Here is an 18,465-nt window from a genome sequence, read left to right as displayed (position 1 = left end):
CATTTCTGAATGAAAGAAACCAGCAACATTGTCTGGGGACTGAAAGGATAAGATAGGTCGTGTGAATCCACACAAAACCACAGCAGACATCCTCATGGGTGGGATAAGCATATACCCACTCAGGGACTAGCTTTGGAAAGCAAAACTCTTTGGAAGTCTGGTTTCAGGAAAAAAAGTTTGGATTTGAATCCAGCCCTTTTTTTTTTTTTTTTTTTTTTTTTTTTTTGCATCTCCAACTCTCCTGAAGCTCTGAGCTCAGCACCAAAGGACAGAGGGTAGCACTGTCCCCTTCCAAGGGACAGGCAGGGAACCAGAGCACAGAGAAACCTCTGTACATGAGGTGTTAATCCTTGACCCACCTAGAAACAACTTATTTTCCAAATAAAAGCCCCACAGAAGTGGTACCAAACCAGCAGAGAAAAGATGTGCCATTTTAAAATGCCAGAGTTCCAGAGCTAAGATTAAAAAAAAAAGAAAAAAAAGTCTCTAGTGATTCCTAAACAACAATTTCCTAATTGCAGACCAGTGGAATGACACCTCCAGTGTCATCTGCCCCTTTCTTCTGCCCTGTAAATTGTAGGACCTGGTTTGCCACATCTCTTCTGTGACCCTGCCTTCCACATGGCTCTGGCATTCCCACTTGAAAGTGGTGCTACTCTGGTTGAATAGCCATGGAGCAGAGCAGACTCAGACTGAAATATTTGTTTGCGTGTCCTCATCCAACCACAGTTTTTCAGAATTTGGGAAGATGTCACAAAGCAACAGAAAACAATGCCCCCTTGGCCAAAGTCAGACCACTCCAGAGCGTGCCTTTCATTGCAGTGTATGGTTGAGAAACAAGAAATGCACAGCTCACACAGGAAAAGCTTTCAGCAGATGGATGTTGCTGCTTTAAAATACCAGAGAGTCACTATTCTAGCACATTTCATACAAGAGAAATCGAGTAGCTCAATCCAAACAAATCCATTGCAGTCTATGCTTACTCTGAGGCCATGCAGCAAAGCTCACACCATTCTAGGGATTTCTGATGCCCACAGCTTGTAAAGGTTTGCTGCAACCTGCACAGCTGAACTTGTGACAGGGAAAGGTAAAGAAGCAGTTTACAGGAGAAGATTCCTGCAGTGTGAAAAGTACCCACAGTAATTACTCTGTTTCTGAGACATATTTTTAACAACATAAGATCACTTAAAATATTTTGCTTTGACTTCAAGTGACACTGAAGAACTAATACAACCAGGATTAAAGAAGAGAGGCTAAATGGAAATACCCGTCATTTCTGAATGAAAGAAAACCACAGTTTAGGAAGGAAACAGCATGTCCCTTTCCTTATCACCAGCCAATTTTTCTGCAGGTATTTGGTCACATTCACTCTCTGCTACACCCATTCAGTGCCCTGAGAGGAAATCAGGCTGTACATGTGAAACAGAGTAAAGCCTAATTCTTCAAGCCGGGAGCAAGCATGCCCGAGAATGACTTGCCATTAATTTAATGTACTGGCAAGGCAAGGGCACTTAAAAGCAGCATTTGATAAAGTATTCTTTCAGATTCTGACATTTTACTGCCAGTGTCTGAGAAATGTACCCAAATCTAACATCAAAAGGCTCTTCAAGGGAAATAGCAGGAAAATTATCTTTCTCATGGAATCTAATTTAAAACTGCTCCTGGTTCTCAAACTTTTTCATCACTAGTAATTGATGGAAATCAGACACCAGCAGATGTCACCTCAGTGAGGAGCTTTCAGGTGGCAAAGGCTGCAAGGACAGCCAAGGCGAGCCCTCCAGCTCCCCACAGCTGCAGAAAGAGTCCCTCTGCCAGGGCTGGTTATCTTCAGTTTTGTCACATGTAAAGCTGCCAAGAAACCCAAACCAAGCATGTCAGACACACTTTAGCCTGGACTGATTTCCAAATATGCAGTAGAGGCTCAAGTCTGACATCCATACAGGTGTGCAGTGAGCAGGCACAGTGGTGTTTTTTCCCACTCTATCTCCCATTTCCTCCTGGCCATCCCAGCTCCTCTCACTGGATCCACTGTACCTGAATATTTTGAGTGAGGAACTTGAAAATGTGACTGAAATAACGCATTTGTTCTTATTGTATTCTCTTTTGAGACTGTCAGTATTGACCTTGAAAGTTTTCAAAGAACAGGGGAAGTGCTGGTTCTTTCCATGGTGGATGAGCTGACTAATGCAGACTGTCAAAATCCACTTTAGATTTGCTGCAGCAGGTTGTAAACAAAACAAATATCCAAGATAAGAGTGACCACCAGCAAGCTGCATCCCGTGGAGCCACCGGCACTGCCTTTATGACTCTGAAACATGCTCCTAATTTAGAAAGGCTGAAGTATTGAAAAGCCATTTCAGCAGAACTTTACAAACATGCAAGGTTGCCAACCAGGACCCAGAGGCCGTGGGCTCTTTCTGTGTGGGGTGGTTTTATGTGGTTTTCTTGCAGCCACACCCAGCTCTGCTCCATCAGCAGGATCCTCTGTGGGTGCAGAGCTCTGTCAGCTGGGTATGGCAGGGGGTAGGACACAGGAGAGACTCCAGTGGGAAAGCCAGCAGGGATGCAGAGAGGAGGAAGATGGGAAACAGGAGGAAGTCTAGAACATTGGAAAGGCATCATTCTGAGCCTGGATTCCAGCTGCAAGTTCACCTCCCCTGTAACACACTCCATTACCCACCTAAAATGAGTGGGTTGTGTTTTCATCCCTGAGGTGAGGTGTGATTTCCATCTGCTGTTTCTGCATTTCACTGCACAGGAAGTCTCATCTCCCAAGCTCTGCTTTGCTGTCTGGTGTTCCCTAATGCCTTTGCCCACTCACTGAACTACGAGAAAATTGCCAGAAACATCAGCTCTTCAAAACCACTCAAATCATGAACAGGACTACCTCTGCCTCATCCCAGTGCTCACAAACAGGGAGGGAAACGCCGCTTAAGCCTACCACAGCTCCCTGCTCTGCAGCAGGATCTCAAACCCCAGCAGCATTTCACACCGCCTCCTTAATGATGGTGGGGCTTTGTCTCGTCCCCTCCAACCCCTGCCGCTGCTCTGTCCTCACACACGAGTCTGACCCAAGCAGCACCTGCATTTTGTAGAGGAGCCTGCTGTGAGCCCAGCCAGGTGACACACAGGACAAAGGAGGGGCTGTCACTGCTGAGGAGACATTTCCAGCTTAGCCCACACAGGCAGAGACCTGCTGCCAGTGAGTGTGGGTCATTGGCAAGCTGGAAGGTACAGCAAGGTCCCATTTGACAAAGGAGTACACAAACCCTTAAAATTACTCATCACAGATCATTGTTTTCTTCTGGTGAATGGCTTAAATAAAAATGTTTGCACTGAGGCCAAGAATGCAGGGTCTGAGGCCAGGCAACATCCTGCAATGGTAATAAATACCCACTACACAAATAAACTACCAGAATGGCTGTTTCCCCAGATGTCATGAAGTTACCCTGTGCACAAGCTGTTCTTTGATGCTGCCTGCCTATCCCAGCCTCAGGCTCACAGCACCTCTGCACAGAAAACCAGTTTTCTGTTAAAATAAACCAATTGGGATAGAAACTAAAGTGGTGTTCTTGAATATGCAGTTATTGACACCACTGTTGCCTCACTTCTTTGAAAATGCAAATGATCCAAAGCAAAAAGCAAAGCTGTGTTTTGAGTGCTGTGGGAAAAGGGGTGACAGTCACCAAGTGCTGGCAGACCAGCTCTGTCCTCTAGCCAGAAGGAAGGCCTCACATTAGAGGCTTTGCAAATTGGATAAGGTGTGGAGCTAATAAAAACTTGAACCAGCCTAGAAACCTGATGATTAAATCTTGGAAAGCTGAAAGCCGTGTGAGCTGGTTAGTTCTGACTTGTGCCGTGATGGATCTCTCACATGTGAAAGTTATCATCTCATCAGGCAAACATCCCTGTTGTTGGGCAGCACAGTTGCACAGACAGCCAAATTCTGAACAAAACCAGCTCACAAGCCCCACAGGGACTATTTGGACATCTCCTCCTGCACAAATATACCCAGTTCATCTCCATTCAAAGTTTAAAGTTACTCCTAATGTTACCTGCTCTGAAAAACCCAATTGCAATGTTTTTCCACCATAGCTGAAACTACAGCACTGGGGCTCAATCCGTGCAAGAGGCATCCACGTACACCACATACTTGCTTGCTGAATTTATGGGTGCTGCTGTGCAGGAACAAAACAGGGCTGGAATGCTGTGCAGCCCTGGTTAGCTCATGCTGAAAGGCCAGCCCACAATTGCCTTAGTTATGGCTCCAGTTCCTACTGAAGGGAATAGCTGACCCTATAAATCAGACAGCTGCAACGCCCCTTTCACAGCTGTCTCCAGTTTCTCTCCTGAAATTTGGCTGAGTGTTTACTTTGAGATTCAGAGCACACATGTAAACTGTTTAGGGATATTCCTATATCCCTGTTTCTCATTAAAAGTGCCAGAGAGAATGAAAAATGTGGCCCATTAATGTTATAACCATCAGAAAGAAAAAATAAATAAATAGGAAAAAAAACCCTGCAGAGGGTTTGACCCACAATAGCCCAGTCTGCCTCCTCAGCATGTTCCAGTTGCTGGGGCAGTGCTGCTTTGGAGAGGTTTTCAGGCAGCAGTGGGCAAATCCCTGCTGCCCACAGGTCCCGCTCCAGGGGTCTCCAGTATCAGCTGTGAACATCTCTGGGAAAAATCAAGGGTCATGCAGAACACTGTGTTTGTTTATTGTTGTCCTTAAGGTGATACCTGAACAATGGCACCACCAATGCCCTGGAGCAGCTGCTCATCAGCACAGACCCCTCCTGCCACGCTGCTTTCTTGCTTTCTTTCTGGAAACCCCTTCAGAGCAGGGTGGCAGTTTCCATTTCTGATGGAAAAAGGATCCCTTTTCTCTGTTCCTGAGGCTGAGGGAGCAGAGGAAGGTTAAAATGCCATAGGATTGTGAGGAAAGACGTGTCAGAAGCAGCCCACTGACACTCAGGAGAGGGGAAGGGGAGGAAGGTGTTTTATGTTTTTGTTTCTGACCATCTCTATTTTAATCAGCAATAAATCAAACTGATTTTTCCCCAAACTGCGGTGCAAGTGTGTCATGGTTTGACGCTGGCACAATGCCAGCGCCCCATGAAAATACAACTTACCAATCAAATGCTGTGAAATGTGATCAAGGACAGAGCAAAGCAGGCCAAACTTAATAACAAAGGAAAAGCTTTATTACACTACTACTACTACTACTATAAAAGGAAAAGAAAGGAAAGAAAAAAACAACACACAAAATTCGAAATGAAAACCTTCCAAAACATTTCTCCTCCCTCCACCCAACTCCACCAACCCCAGCGAGACCCATTTGGATCCTTAATCAAGTTTTCACCCTTCAACATAATCAATACTGAGTCCATCGGGGAAGAGAGGAGTCCCCCTTGCAACCATAGACCCCCAGGAAACACAACTGCCACCTTTTGTGTTTCCAATGTCACACGTGGCACCGCCCAGACCGGCCAATGTGACACTCTCCTCTCCATGTCACAGTGCTCTCACCCCCGTGCATGGACAGAGACTGCTTATAGGGCCCCTTTAAGGATGCTTTACCAAGGACCACCAGGAACAACAGTCCAGTATCACAATTCGGGACTAGAGTCCCCCCCATTTTCCCCTGGGGCCGAGGGTCCAAAAGACAGAGATCGCCTTCTCTTCTTCTCTGAAGACGGAGGGCATCCTCACACCCTCCTCAGCTCTCTCTCTGTCCACTCCAAAACTGGTAGTTGCTGCAGAAGGTCTCTTGGCCCACCAATGCATCCCCCTAAAATGCAGTCCCTCTTGAAAGAAAGAGTGGTTCAGTCTATGGTAAACAAGCAGAGTCCAGCCAAAGGCCACTCTATCATCTGCCCCCAACCTTCTTCTCTAAACATCTGAGGTTTCAAGCTGTCTCTCTTTTCTTCAAATTCAGGAGGAGTAATATTTCATAAAGCCTTCATTTCTCAGGAAGGGTTAAAAGTCTCAACTCCCAAGGATGGCTCGCTGCCCAGGCTCCAGCTCCCACAGCCCGGCTGGGCACCTTGCGGCCCCCCCGCTCTTCTCCTTCCCTGCGGCGAACTGCTGATAAAACCACCGAGTCTCTTTTTCTCTCTTGGGAGATAGAGAGACTCTGGGGGGGAACGGAGACATCCCAGATTTCTCCACCCTTCCATCTGCAGGAGCTGACCCAGTCGGTTCCGATCCTTTACCTCCTGGCCTACCTCTGCAGGCTGCATGGCTCCCCTCCCCCAGCCAGCCCGGGCTGGGGGGAGAGGTCCGTATCATGCGATGACCGGAACCAAAGAAGGACGAGTCCTCCTGGGAATTCCGCTTTTAACCCCTCTGTGTTCTCAGAGGCGTGTCCACCTTCAATTGGTCACCCCAAGTGTCAGTATCTAAACCTGACCCCTGACTGGTGAACCTCTTCCTTCTAAAAAAAAAATTCTCTTCCCGTGTCAAACCATGACAAAGTGCTTCTGTGGCAAATCAGCACCACTCACAGAGAAACTGGAAAAGATAATGGATATTTCCCTCTTCAGTGTTACCTACACAGAGTAGCACAAAGTGTAGTTAGGAATTAGTGCCACAAGCAGAGGGCCTGGTGACATCTGTGATGAGAGTGGCCACAGCTCCTCACAAGTCCCAGACAAATCCCAGGACCAGCACCCTACATCCCACCCGAGGGGATGCCCTCAAGGTGTGGGGAAATCCCTTCTCTGGCATAGAAGGGAGCTCTGATGTTTAACCAGAGCTTGGGAGCAGCTCAGGGATCCTCTGGAGCCAAGGACAGTCACATTCCCACCCCTGCACCCAGGAACTGGTTTGCAGTGAGAAGTGTTCCAGCAGACCTGCGGTAGTCTCCACAGGAGCCTCAGAAGGGCTACATTTAACAGCTACTTTGCTGTTAGCTAAGAATTTTTTAATTTTTTATTTTAATGAGACTTATCTGTGTGCAAAAAAGCTCTTTGCAGAAAGAGTGTGTGGGTTTGAGTGGGAGAGAGCTGTGAATAGATTCAAGTCCTTCAGCAATAACCAACAGTCTGCTCAAGATGTAAATTTGTCCTTTTAGCACCGAGATCTTTAGAAGATGTGTAGACCTGAGCTGATACTGTCTTTTTTTTTTTTTTTATTCTGTGTAGATGATTATCTTCAAATAATAAACCAACACTTTGCCTTATGCAAGGCAATGAAGAACAGTGAAAATATCCTTTATCACCTACATTCTTGTTATATGGCATCAACACAGCATTTAATAAAAAGCATCTTGATATAATAATATTTGGAAGTTTATTTTCCAAACAGAACTGTTGTTTGCCTAGAGTAATGTAAATTTGCAGTTCTCCTTTACACTTCACAGATGATGAGAGAAAAAGATCTTAGGATCTCCCCAAAGCAGAGATTTAATTGCAAAACAAAGCACTAAGTATGACATTTAGCTGAGGCTGTAAAGGCTACAGTAATTTAAAAAGACTAAAACATATGGTGCACTTCATGAGGCTGGTTAATATCAGATCCCAAACTGAACCTTTTGGGTGTGAGAGAAGAAACAGGAAAATGCAACTATTCTCCTCTATCCTGAACCATAAAAAAAGCCTTTGCTGTAGTCCTCGTGAAGCAAGAATGACACTCCCATCTTAATTCCCTTAACCTGGAGGAGGGGGATTTCCTTTCACCTGCCAAGTGAGATATAAGCAACTGTTGTGATCTATTCATAATTTATGATATGATAGCATATGATATGATATGATATGATATGATATGATATGATATGATATGATATATGCTATGATGATATGAGGGAAGGAGATTGTCCTCGGTGGTTTATAATGGCCTGGCAGACGATGGCAGCACAGGATAGTGCCGCACTTGGCTGGAGAAGTTTCTGATAAGCAACACTTATGTCACACTTGGAGCATCCTCTCTAAGCCCATGTGCTGGGTCATATTTCAGTGATTAGAGGAGCGCTGTGGGCCACAAGGAGCCCTTTGCAGCAGGCACCAAGCTGGAGATGTTGCAATGTGGTCAAATCCCAGAACAGCAGAGATAGAAACAAAACAAACACAAACCATAACAACAACTTGTGTAATCAGATCATACAGAGGAGCTGGGAGCCAAGTCCCTAGCTGGTGCTAACCAGCATAGCTCTTTTTACACTCAATTTCGACATTTTGGGTTTAGCTTTAAAGCTCTACCTTCCCACTTCAACATGCAGAAAGTCTACAAACTCCGGGCTATCGGCCTGAAACTGTGTTTTGTGAAAATCTCTGCTCAGCTGAAACCCACAAATGCATTTTCCAAACATTTCCATCTCTTGCTGCTGTGGCTGCTGTGTGTAGATTCTGTTTCTCTCAGTGTGTCCACACCTGCTGCCCAGCACAGCCCTCCAGCTGAGAGGGCATTGGCAGTGGAACTCAATCTGATGAGCATTCACAGCTTTGTGCTCTTCAGGAAGATAGTCCAAAGGGAAGCCAAGGAAAAGGGTTTCTCTTTTTTTTTTTTCTGTTCTCTGAAAGGGTGGTCAGAAAAATAAGAATATCGTCAAAAGGCATATTGTATAAGAATATCATCAGAAATACATATATATGAGAAGAAAAGCAGATAAGAAAACAGATCTGACTGCTCTGGAGCCAAACTTTATTTAGCATCCTCAGCTTGCTCCCATAACCACGGCATGTGATATATTGTAGAATCACAGAATGTTTAGGGTTGGAAGAGACCTTAAAGCCTATTGGCCCCAGATTGACAATGCAAATGTTAATCACAAGCAGCAGCACCCATGAGCCTGTGCTATCACAGCCGTGCCTGGTGCAATGAATGACAGCCTCTCACAGGCAGAGTGGCTGCTCCACCCCACACCAGCTCAGCTGGGAGCTCCATTCACTCAGAGTGGCACATTCTAAGGCAAGGAGAGGGATTCTGGCACATTTTCTCAGCTGGGAAGCCTGAACCTTGTAGTCCTCTGCCAGCACTATGTAGAAGACATCATTTGCCTGATTAAATAATGTCACTGGTGGAGAAAGGTGGGCTGATCTTGCAGACCTGCAAAACAATAAATGTCAGTTCCAGCAGAAATAGAGAGCAAGTGCATTGCAATGAGTAGCCCAAATCTTTCACAAAGGAGTGAAAATTCTCCCTGAGTTACATCTTTACTGAAAAATAATAGCAAATTCATTAATGCTGGTGATTTGTTTCTCTTTCCATTTTTTCCTCTTCTGTACGAGTAATATGGAAACAGAAGAAAGAGGATAATTTCTCTGGTACTGAAGTGCTTTCTGACTGCAATTATTTCTGGATTCCTCAAACCCAACATTTGCAGTTTGATCCCAGGAGAAAAATATGTCGTTTGCATTTTTAGGAAAAACCCCCCTCCGATTAATTTGTTCAGATTTGCGTATAAATGACTTTCAGGCTCAGCATCCATCGTGATGGCATGTCTGGTTTGTGACTCCCAACTGTCTGTGGTTTCCAGGAATCACGGCAGCCTCTAGGAGTTCTCTCCAGTTGGGTTTGCTTTATTTGTGTCTGAGCTCAAAGGCAAAATATGTTCTCTTCCACCAGACGCCTTATTTAGATATGATTTACATAAGGGAAAAAAACCTGAGAAATATCAATATTTGCATTTTAAACATGATTTCAGGATGTCTGTCGTGGTTCATTCATCTGCATTTTGGTTCTTGCAGCATATAGTTCACTCTTCTTTGACTGCAAAAGCATATGTGTCTCATTAGCTCAATGACATGTTTATTTTTATTTATGTTTATTCATTCTTGCTGGCACTTCTTATCTGCAGGATGGGGGCTGTTAGGTGAACTGTGTTGATATTCACAATTATCCTCATCATAGCTAACCTGATTAGCAGGTCATTGATCCCAAGGAGACTGTGGGAATCCAGAGCTTCCCTCTGGCTGCCCTGGCAGGTCTGGGACCCTGACAGGGGTCAGGAACCCCCCTGGACAGAGCCCCCAGAGACACTGCCTGTGATCTCTGTCCATGGAAAAGAGTTTTCAATCTTACAGGATGAATTACAAGCTCTGAGTGTTTGATAAAAGTAATAATTAAGTGTGACACGGGTGCAAAAGTAAAATTTTAGGATTCTAGATTAGGGGTTCAGAGGGGACAAGATGGAGGAAATTGGGTGTGTCTTGTCCTTTTTCTCCTTCTTCATGCCCTCCATGTTTCACTGTGGTGTTGGCATTTTTCTGTTGGTTCAGGCTGGGGACACACTGTCCAACGTAGGTGACAGATATTGGCACGTTATTGTAAATCCAGCACAGGTAGTTTGTGGTATTTAATGTTTGTACCATCCCACTGAGGGCAGAGCCCCACACGCTGCCCTGCAGGACAGAGCTGCGGCAGGGCAGCAGAACATGGTAGAGATAAACAGAATAAACAACCTTGGAACCAGCACAGACCAATTATGGCTTCTGCTTTGGCAGCGGGGCTGACAGACAGAGACTTCCTACAATCTTGGGATCATCAATACCTCAGATTCCGACAGGAGACTTTAGGTGATGATCATCTTTGTTTTACTCTTTTCAGGTCAGACGTGGCACCTTTGTGCCAAGCAGAGGCTTTGGAGAGGGAAGGCATCGAGCGCTGCTGAACTGGTTCCTGAAGGTGCCTCAGGGCTCGTGGCCTCCAGGATTTCATGTTCTGAGTGAGCTGTCTCAGGTCCAATGAGACCCCCAGAAAGAACATCCCTCCTGATGGATGAGTTCAAATCCTGCTGGAGCAGGAGGGCAAAGCCCAGAGGGGAGGGAGGAGAAGCCTCCACAGGAGCTGGGAGCCCGCAGCTTAACACAGGCACCATGAGTGCTGCTGGCTGTCCCCGGGGACACTGGGGTGTCACAGGTGCTGCCCTGGAGCCCAGGGCAACCCCCAGAGCAGTTTCTCTGTAGGTCCCATGGCCACCTCCAGCTTTGCTTTAAGCTCCATGAGTTTTCCCTTGATGTGTGCAAGTTCCTTAGTCCCCTCGGTGAGTTCCACAGGATCGTGGCTCTGATAGTGACAGAAGAGCAGATATTTCACCTGTTCCCTGAAGGAAAAGAGCTATAGATACATAAAATCATTAAATGACTAAGCCAGCTCCTGGGACACACTAAAAAAACTATGTGCTTAGATAATGTTCAACAGCCTCAGAGCCCACAGAGAGAAGGTGGGAAAGGAAGAAGTGCTGCTTGGAAAAGCTAATGAGGAAACAAATCAGCTGTCTGTGCTAAGGAAGTTCTGCCACAGCCATTTAACACTCCAGGCTGAGCCCACAAGCTCAGGAAACGTGTGGATAATTCACCACTGACCCAGTCAGAGAGCCATAAAGTGTCCTGAGCAGGAAGGGACATACCAAGAATGTCAAGTTCAACTCCTGGCCCTGCACAGGACCCCCAAGGTTCCCACCACGAGCCTGAGAGCATTGTCCAAACTCTCCTTGGACCCTGGCAGGCTTGGTGGCCTGGGTGTTGTGTGTATTACACAGCCCCAGACCTGTGCAATATTGCAGGAACACTCCCAGCATGTCTCATTTTTCACCCTAATCCAATGGATAAAAACAATAAAGCAGCTTTGACTGTCCATATAAATTGTTTACTTTACTACTTCCATGGCTATTTGTACTTCTTCTCTCAGCTGTCCTGTGGCCTGGGCGATGACAGATCTGGAGGCAGGACCCCTCCAGCACCGCCCTGCACCACCTGCCCCTCTGCTGCTGACACCTGGCTGGGGCTGCTGTCACAGGCTTCTTTTTCACAGCAAATCCCTGTGGTGGCAATGCCGGGGAAGCATTAACACCCCCTTGACGTGCCAGAGATGAGAAAGTTGTTGAAAACTGCAGCAACTGAATTTCCTGGCTCATCAAGTGGTGCTGAACAGCCTTCCCCTCCACCTTCAGATTTCACACTGGAGTCTCTCACTATCTTTCTGTAGTTCCATTGCTGCCGAGGAGCTTTAACTGTGCAGCAGGTTTTAGTGATGGGGAGTTGGTTTAAAAGCTCCACAAGCCCCCTGCCACTGGGGCTTTCTAGCTTTTCACCTGCCCTCATTGTGCCTCCCAAATTCCATCTGGTAAGCTGCCAAAATTTTCTTCTGATTTGAAGTCTGCTTTGTACATGATACACAAGAGAATAATTTCAAAAACAAAAACAAAACAAAACAAAAAACAAAACAAAAAAAAAAAAACTTTGCAGCATAAAGAGAAATTACACATGGGATGGATTAAATAGAAAACTGGTTGTGTTTCAAGAAATTGGTGTCGTGACAAAGAGCCAGAAGCTCCCAAAAGCAGAGATACTTTCCTTTCAGATTTCTTCATATAGCCAGCAGGGATATCTATAATAAGTAATTCCACTAAAATACATATTAAAAAAAAATTAAAAATGCACCCTCCAAACTAAAGTCTTCTCTATGCAAGGGCAAATGAAGATTATAAGTTTTTACAGCAAAATTCACTCTGCTGCAGAAGAAATGTCACTGGGGCCCATGGATTACATGGCTTATCCAACCTGTCCTACTCCCTCCTCCCCCCTGCTTCTGCATCTCCCACAGGAGAGGCTCCACCAGCTCAGGGTGTTTGAGCTCACCGGGGCTGCAGTCCCGGCAGAGACCCATTTCCATTCCATCAGAGAGGAAAGCAGAGTTCTGAGCGTTTCCTCACGGGGATGGCTGGGTTTGCACACATCTCTGCTCCCATCCTAGGTGGATCCCAAAGGCAGAAGCTCTCCACTTTTCCCAGGGGCCCTGTGGGAAGACATGCAGCTCCTGGCAGGTCCCATGTGCTGCAGACCTCCAGCCTCCTAGCACTGCAAGTCATCTTTAGCTGATTTTCCTCATGGCATACATGGCCCTTGCCACTTTGGTTGCTTTCCATGTCCATCTAGGGCTGTAATTAAATAGGTATCTACCTACAAAGCACCTAAAAACTGGAGAAAGTAATGAAATATGACACAGTTCTGGCAGTGAGAATGCATGCTGAGCTCAGAGCAGCCTCTCCCTGGGGGCCCTTCTTCTGTTATTTACCAGTTCCACACTCCATCTTAATAGATGACCTTAAAATGCAGGGAGAGCTTCACCCATCCAGAAAAAGAATCTAATAAATCAGTTGGTTGCTGACACAGCCCCAGCTTCTCTCAATTCTGAAGTGTTGTGCACAGCTATCAGTTTCACAGGAGCTGTAAAGCAGTGGGTAGCATCATTATGGACCAACACAGAGAAGAGAGGAAATGAGGCTCACTTGACATTCTGTTTGTGCTTCTGGCATGGCAGAAACAAATGCAGTGAAAATGCCAGGGCATCTGTAAGTGAGGAAAAGAGGAGAGTCTCACCAGAATGGCAGAACTAAAAACCAGAGGAAGTGACTCTGCAGTACCAATGCCATCACTGCTATGGCCCCGTTTTCTGCAAACTCAGACAAGGTTAGCAGTGGTTTTAGTTATAGATGGAATGCCAAAAAGAGCATTAAATTGGTCTGCTGTGACACTAGAGGATCTTGCCTGGGACTCAGGCAATGTGAGCACCAACAATGAGATGTTGCAGGTGGGGACTGGTAAAACATGCACCTGTGCAGCCTGCAGTGTGAAATGTGTGAGCACAGCCGGGCTCCCCCACTCCAGCAGCCCCATCTGGGGTTCTCCCTCCCCTCCTGCCCCGGAGCTGCCTTGCCAAGGGCGTGTCTGACATCACAGTTTAACCTGAGCAAGCTGTTCTGTATCTCTTGAACAGACTACGGCCCAATATTAGGAAATCTTCCCTTAATATCTGGAGAATTAATGACACATGAGTAATGCAGCAGCCTGATCCAATAAATGTTCTAGTATACTCTCATATTATCAAGTTTTTCCAAACACCTAATTTCACGGGTACCCACAGAATACTGGAGTTGCCTGGTGCCCAATGGAAGCAATGGCTGGGACTGGAGTAGCTGAGGCTGTCCTGAGCCCCACAGGCTCATCTGGAGTGTGACAGAGAGGATCCTCACCAGGCACCTGTGATACACACCCCTACTCACTGGAGGCTGCACGGCTCCTGAAGCTCACTCACACAAGTTATTTGTGTTGATTTAGAATTTGCAACAAAACTTTTCCCAGAGAGCTGTCCCTAGGCACATTGACACTGCCTCTGCAGCAGCATCTCCAGGCACTGCCCGTGCAGTACAGCTCTGCCTGGGGACTTCCAGCCCTGCTTCCTCCTGCTCTGCCAAACCACAGAATTCCTTCTCACTCAAACTCTCCCTCTAATCGGAATTCCTCAGACTTGAAGAGGTTTTGGAACTCAGAAGATCATAGGGGGTTACTTAATAAATTGCATGTTTTGTCTTGCTCCTGCTGGTTTTTGGTAAGATGACACTCACCAAAAAATCTGCCTCCACACTCACAGGGTCTGTCAGCTGGGTACCCCCACCAAGGTGTTCATGTGGTTGTCTCACAGTGCAGGCAGCTTCCATACAGCTGGCAGATGGCAGCAGGTACCTGAATTTTAGGGTCTGCTGTGCTTTCTTGCTGAATTAACCAGAAAAAAGGAGCCATTACTTGCCAGTGACTGAACACTCATCTGCATTTCCCTTTCCCTTCAACACCATTAGTGTGTTGTCAGTAATTGCTGACATTCTGTGCTGAGGACACACACATGAATTTGTACTGCTATTTCCAAAATAATGGGCAAATCTGGGCCTGTTCAAAAGTATTTGTGATTTTCTAAGAAGTCTTTCATGCAGTACTTACCCTGGCACTGCCCAGCCACGGTGGTGGAAGACACAAAGCTGAGGCTGCAGGGCACCTGATCCCCCAGGGCCCATTGTGCACAGAGCCCTTGGTTCAGCTCCAAACTCCTGTCAGTGACTGCTTTTCCCAGTGCAGTTCCAGTTGGACACTGGGAAGCTGGCCTGGTGGGGTTTCATAACGCCCTGGGAATCCATAGGAAATGATAATGCGTGCTCAGTTCACAGGGGGATTTTTTCCTTTTTCTCTTTACTTATTGCTAGGACTACAGACTCAAATCTGGGATCTGAAAGCCAAGCTGGATTCCTTCCTGGACATCCTGTAGCTGTACAGATCTGTAGCAAATCCTCCCTTAAGCCTTTCTGCCTAATGAAAACCATCCCAAGCTCTGTCTCCTGAAGCTCTTGGGGCTGAATTGTTGGGAGGGAGGAGAGGACAGGGCAAAGGCAGGGTAACCACCATGGACTGGAACTGTACCTTCACCAATGGACACCTTCAGAAACTAGGCAGGCTTTAAATAAACTTAAATATTTTTAATACATGTTGATTTCAGCAATGAAAACCAGAAACTATTTCACATGAAAATTAAGGTGATGATTAGAATTGCAGCATTCAGTTATCCAGAGTTATTTAGACTTACAGGATAAAAGGCAAAAGCTTTGACTGAGCAAAAACAAAGGCTTTGCTTGGTTCTCTCATTTCCCTGCTTTAGCCCCAGTCTCAGTTTCCAGCCTTTGCACCACTCCCCAAGGATTTTATCTTGGAGGCTGATCTGAATTTTTGGTTTTTCTCTAATTCTACCCAAGTTCATATAGTAAGTCTCTCAGACATTTATCACCCTGAGCCTCATCCCTCTCTCCTCGGTCCTTTCTAGGCTTTTAATGTAAAAAATCCCCTTTCAGGCACTTGCTTCTTCACAAAGGTAAATGCTGTGGCTCTGCTTCCATCCACCCTACTCCAACTGCCAGGCTGTCAGAGCAGTAAATATGCAAATATTTTCCTTGGCAGTCCTGGCTGCAGTAAGAACATTGTTTTGTAAATGGAATTTAATGCCCAGAGAAATGAGTTCCTGTTTATAATGCAATATACAGTACAAAGGAATGTATGCTCAGATTTCTGTACCTGTTATGGAAAGAAAACTGCTATAAAAACACATAAAAATATTAAATCAATGTATGAGCTGGACGAATTGCTCCTGGAACATGAGGGACAGGCTGGTAGTTGCAGTTTGAATATATACATGTGAAAATCACACCTCATTTTATTCATAACTAAGGAGATGAGATTATCTGAATAGATCCCTGAAGTGCAAAACAAACTTACCCTTTTTTTACTGTAAGACAGAGATGACAAGTCAGTAAACATTTGGATTTTAAAGAGCTGTGCCAAAAAAATGCTGAAGCTGCTGTTGTACCCTTGACAGGCAGACATGACCACATCAACATTTCCCATAAATCCTTATGTGGTGTGAAAAATAAATGTGGTTTATCCAGCTCCTGGAGAGCTACAGAGAAAATTGCTTCACCTCTATCCCAGAGCAGCTCACCATGCTGTTGTGCAATGGAAAGACATTCCAGCACCGTGTCAGCTTGGGACTGGGTTACAAAAATGCTGGGGCCTTCCTTCATGGTTCATGCTCCTGCTAGGCAAGAACACCACTGGGGTTTCACAAGAGGCAGTCGTGGCCTTCTTGGCTATCCTTTGGTGTAACCAGTCACAAAGAGTCAAAGGCCAATTTAAAGTGGAAGGCAGTTTAGCAAACAGAGAACAACTCACAAAAACGAGCAAGCAAGCAAGCAAACAAACAAACAAATAAATAAATGCCAACACTTTTTCACTCATCCATAAGTGTCTCTGCTTTGTACTTGACCAGAATTCTCATGCCTTCAGTAAAGTCCAGGGCTGTGAGGTCAAGTTCTTATTTCCAAGCAGCCAGCTGTCTGCAAGGTCTCAGCAATCAGGAGAGGAGAGGCTGTTGTGAGCCAGAGAACAGGCTGAGGCAGACAGTTCAATCATCTCGTTCCCAGAGCTGCTCCTGCCATCCTACCAGAGCCCTGTGCTCCTCACACTGACTTTTCCCAGCTGAGCAGGGCTGTTCTGGGACACTTTCCAGCCCCCAGGAGAGTTCATTCAGTCTCTCCCCCCAAAAAAATCCCTCTCCTCCCCTCCATGCCTCTGGGCTCACTCCCCTCCAGCACCACACACATTCCCCACACCCTCCCTGGCTGCAGGCAGGGAACACATCCCTTAGATCTGTTCCTGCTCCCAGCTCCAGCCCTGGGGAGGCTGCTGGCACCTCGTTATACCTGCAGCATCTCGGCCTTCAGTTTTGCACCTCTTCTTCCTCAGAGAAATTCTGCATGGCCAACTCATCAAAACAAGCACTTTTAAATGTGCTTTGAGCACTCAGGGCAGTCAGCCTCGTGTCTCCCTGCAAATCCCAGGCACACTCACCTTCCCAGCTTTTCCTTGCTGCAGGCTGAGTGCACGGTGCCCATCCTCGCGAGCTGGGCTGCACCGTGGGCAGGACTGGGACAGCACACACACCACTGCCACTGCTGGCGGCTGAGGCAGCCCTAGAAATGATGAGAATCTCCTCGTGCAGCCAGAGGAAATGTTCTGTGGCCACCCATGATTTAATCCAGCTCGTCTGAGGGTCTCTGAGCTTGGCTTTGTGTATTTCTCCACATGGTGTGTGGAGGAGTACAGAGCAGCGTGACCATCCAGCTGGTTCTGGAGCCACAGAACATTCTGGATGCTGTGAGCTGGAGCTCAGCATACAGCAGGCTCAGAAATCCTCCTTTATCACACTCACACTCCCTGCTAACAGCAGAGGCATTTCTGACACAGCAGAGGCCAACTGGCAGGCATACACAGAGATCAAAGGCTTTCCTGTGGTCCCTGGCTCTCCAGCAGATTGCTCTCCACAGGTCAGGCCAGAGCTTTGTGCTGTGAATTGTGTGACCCCCGTGAACCTGCTGAATCAGGGCCAAAGAAGTGTTTGTCCCATCCTTGCATCTGTAAAGCCTACAAAGAGCAGAGCTAGTTTTCATTAATTGCTAACTATTCCTCTTGGCAAGCCAGTTTGCCTCCCACTTTCATTCACTTTGAAACAAAACCTATCAAGAGCCCTTTTAGTCCAGTACTACAATGGGGTGATAGCATATCCCTAGTTTGTCTTCCAAATTCCCATACAAGCTATCAAATGTTGGCTCATAACAATAACTCATCCAGCCTTTCATCTGTTGAAACTTCTGACTGGTTTTTGTCACAGCCTGATATGTCCATCTCTGAAGATGTTTCTAATACAAAATTCACACTTCCTTTTTCCTTAATGACACACTAATTTGCCTTTTTACTTTGTGCAATTCATTTCTTCTCACTCGTATTTACAAATTTTAAACATTTGTTCTGTTTCAGTTTATTCTTTAAGCACCTGGTTTGCCTTTAGTGAGAGTGGGGAGCAGTGCAGCCATTGAATTGTTGCTTGGGAAACACATCCAAGAGTTGTCATCATCAAATGAATATGTCAGCAAGGTGCTCTGGCAGGCGCTACCCAAAAATAACTGAGGATTGCAGCAGACCCACAGCACATGTCTGAAATTCACCCCTCTGCTTCTTTTCAGGTGTGAAGAACCTCCCTTCTCCCAGCAACTTAAGTTTTGATTGTGATTTAATGAATTTGGGAGAAACATTCCTATTTTAACTTACAAAAACCCTAGCAGAAAAAAAAAAAATTAATGAATTACTGCAA

General features: G+C 46.0%; 1 protein-coding gene across 1 annotated transcript in view; it reads right to left on the bottom strand.

Annotated features, from left to right (window-relative positions):
- FBLN2 (fibulin 2) overlaps window positions 1-17,733 on the bottom strand; it is a 110,981-nt gene extending 93,248 nt beyond the window's left edge. The window contains exon 1 of the mRNA XM_072934762.1: window positions 17,166-17,733. The gene's annotated coding sequence lies outside the window, so the exon portion shown is untranslated. The remainder of the gene's footprint in view (window positions 1-17,165) is intronic.
- Between the last annotated feature and the right edge of the window lie 732 nt (window positions 17,734-18,465).

The sequence above is a fragment of the Taeniopygia guttata genome, chromosome 12 (genome assembly GCF_048771995.1).
Source record: "Taeniopygia guttata chromosome 12, bTaeGut7.mat, whole genome shotgun sequence".
NCBI lineage: Eukaryota > Metazoa > Chordata > Aves > Passeriformes > Estrildidae > Taeniopygia > Taeniopygia guttata.
This window is presented reverse-complemented; position numbering and strand designations above follow the sequence as displayed.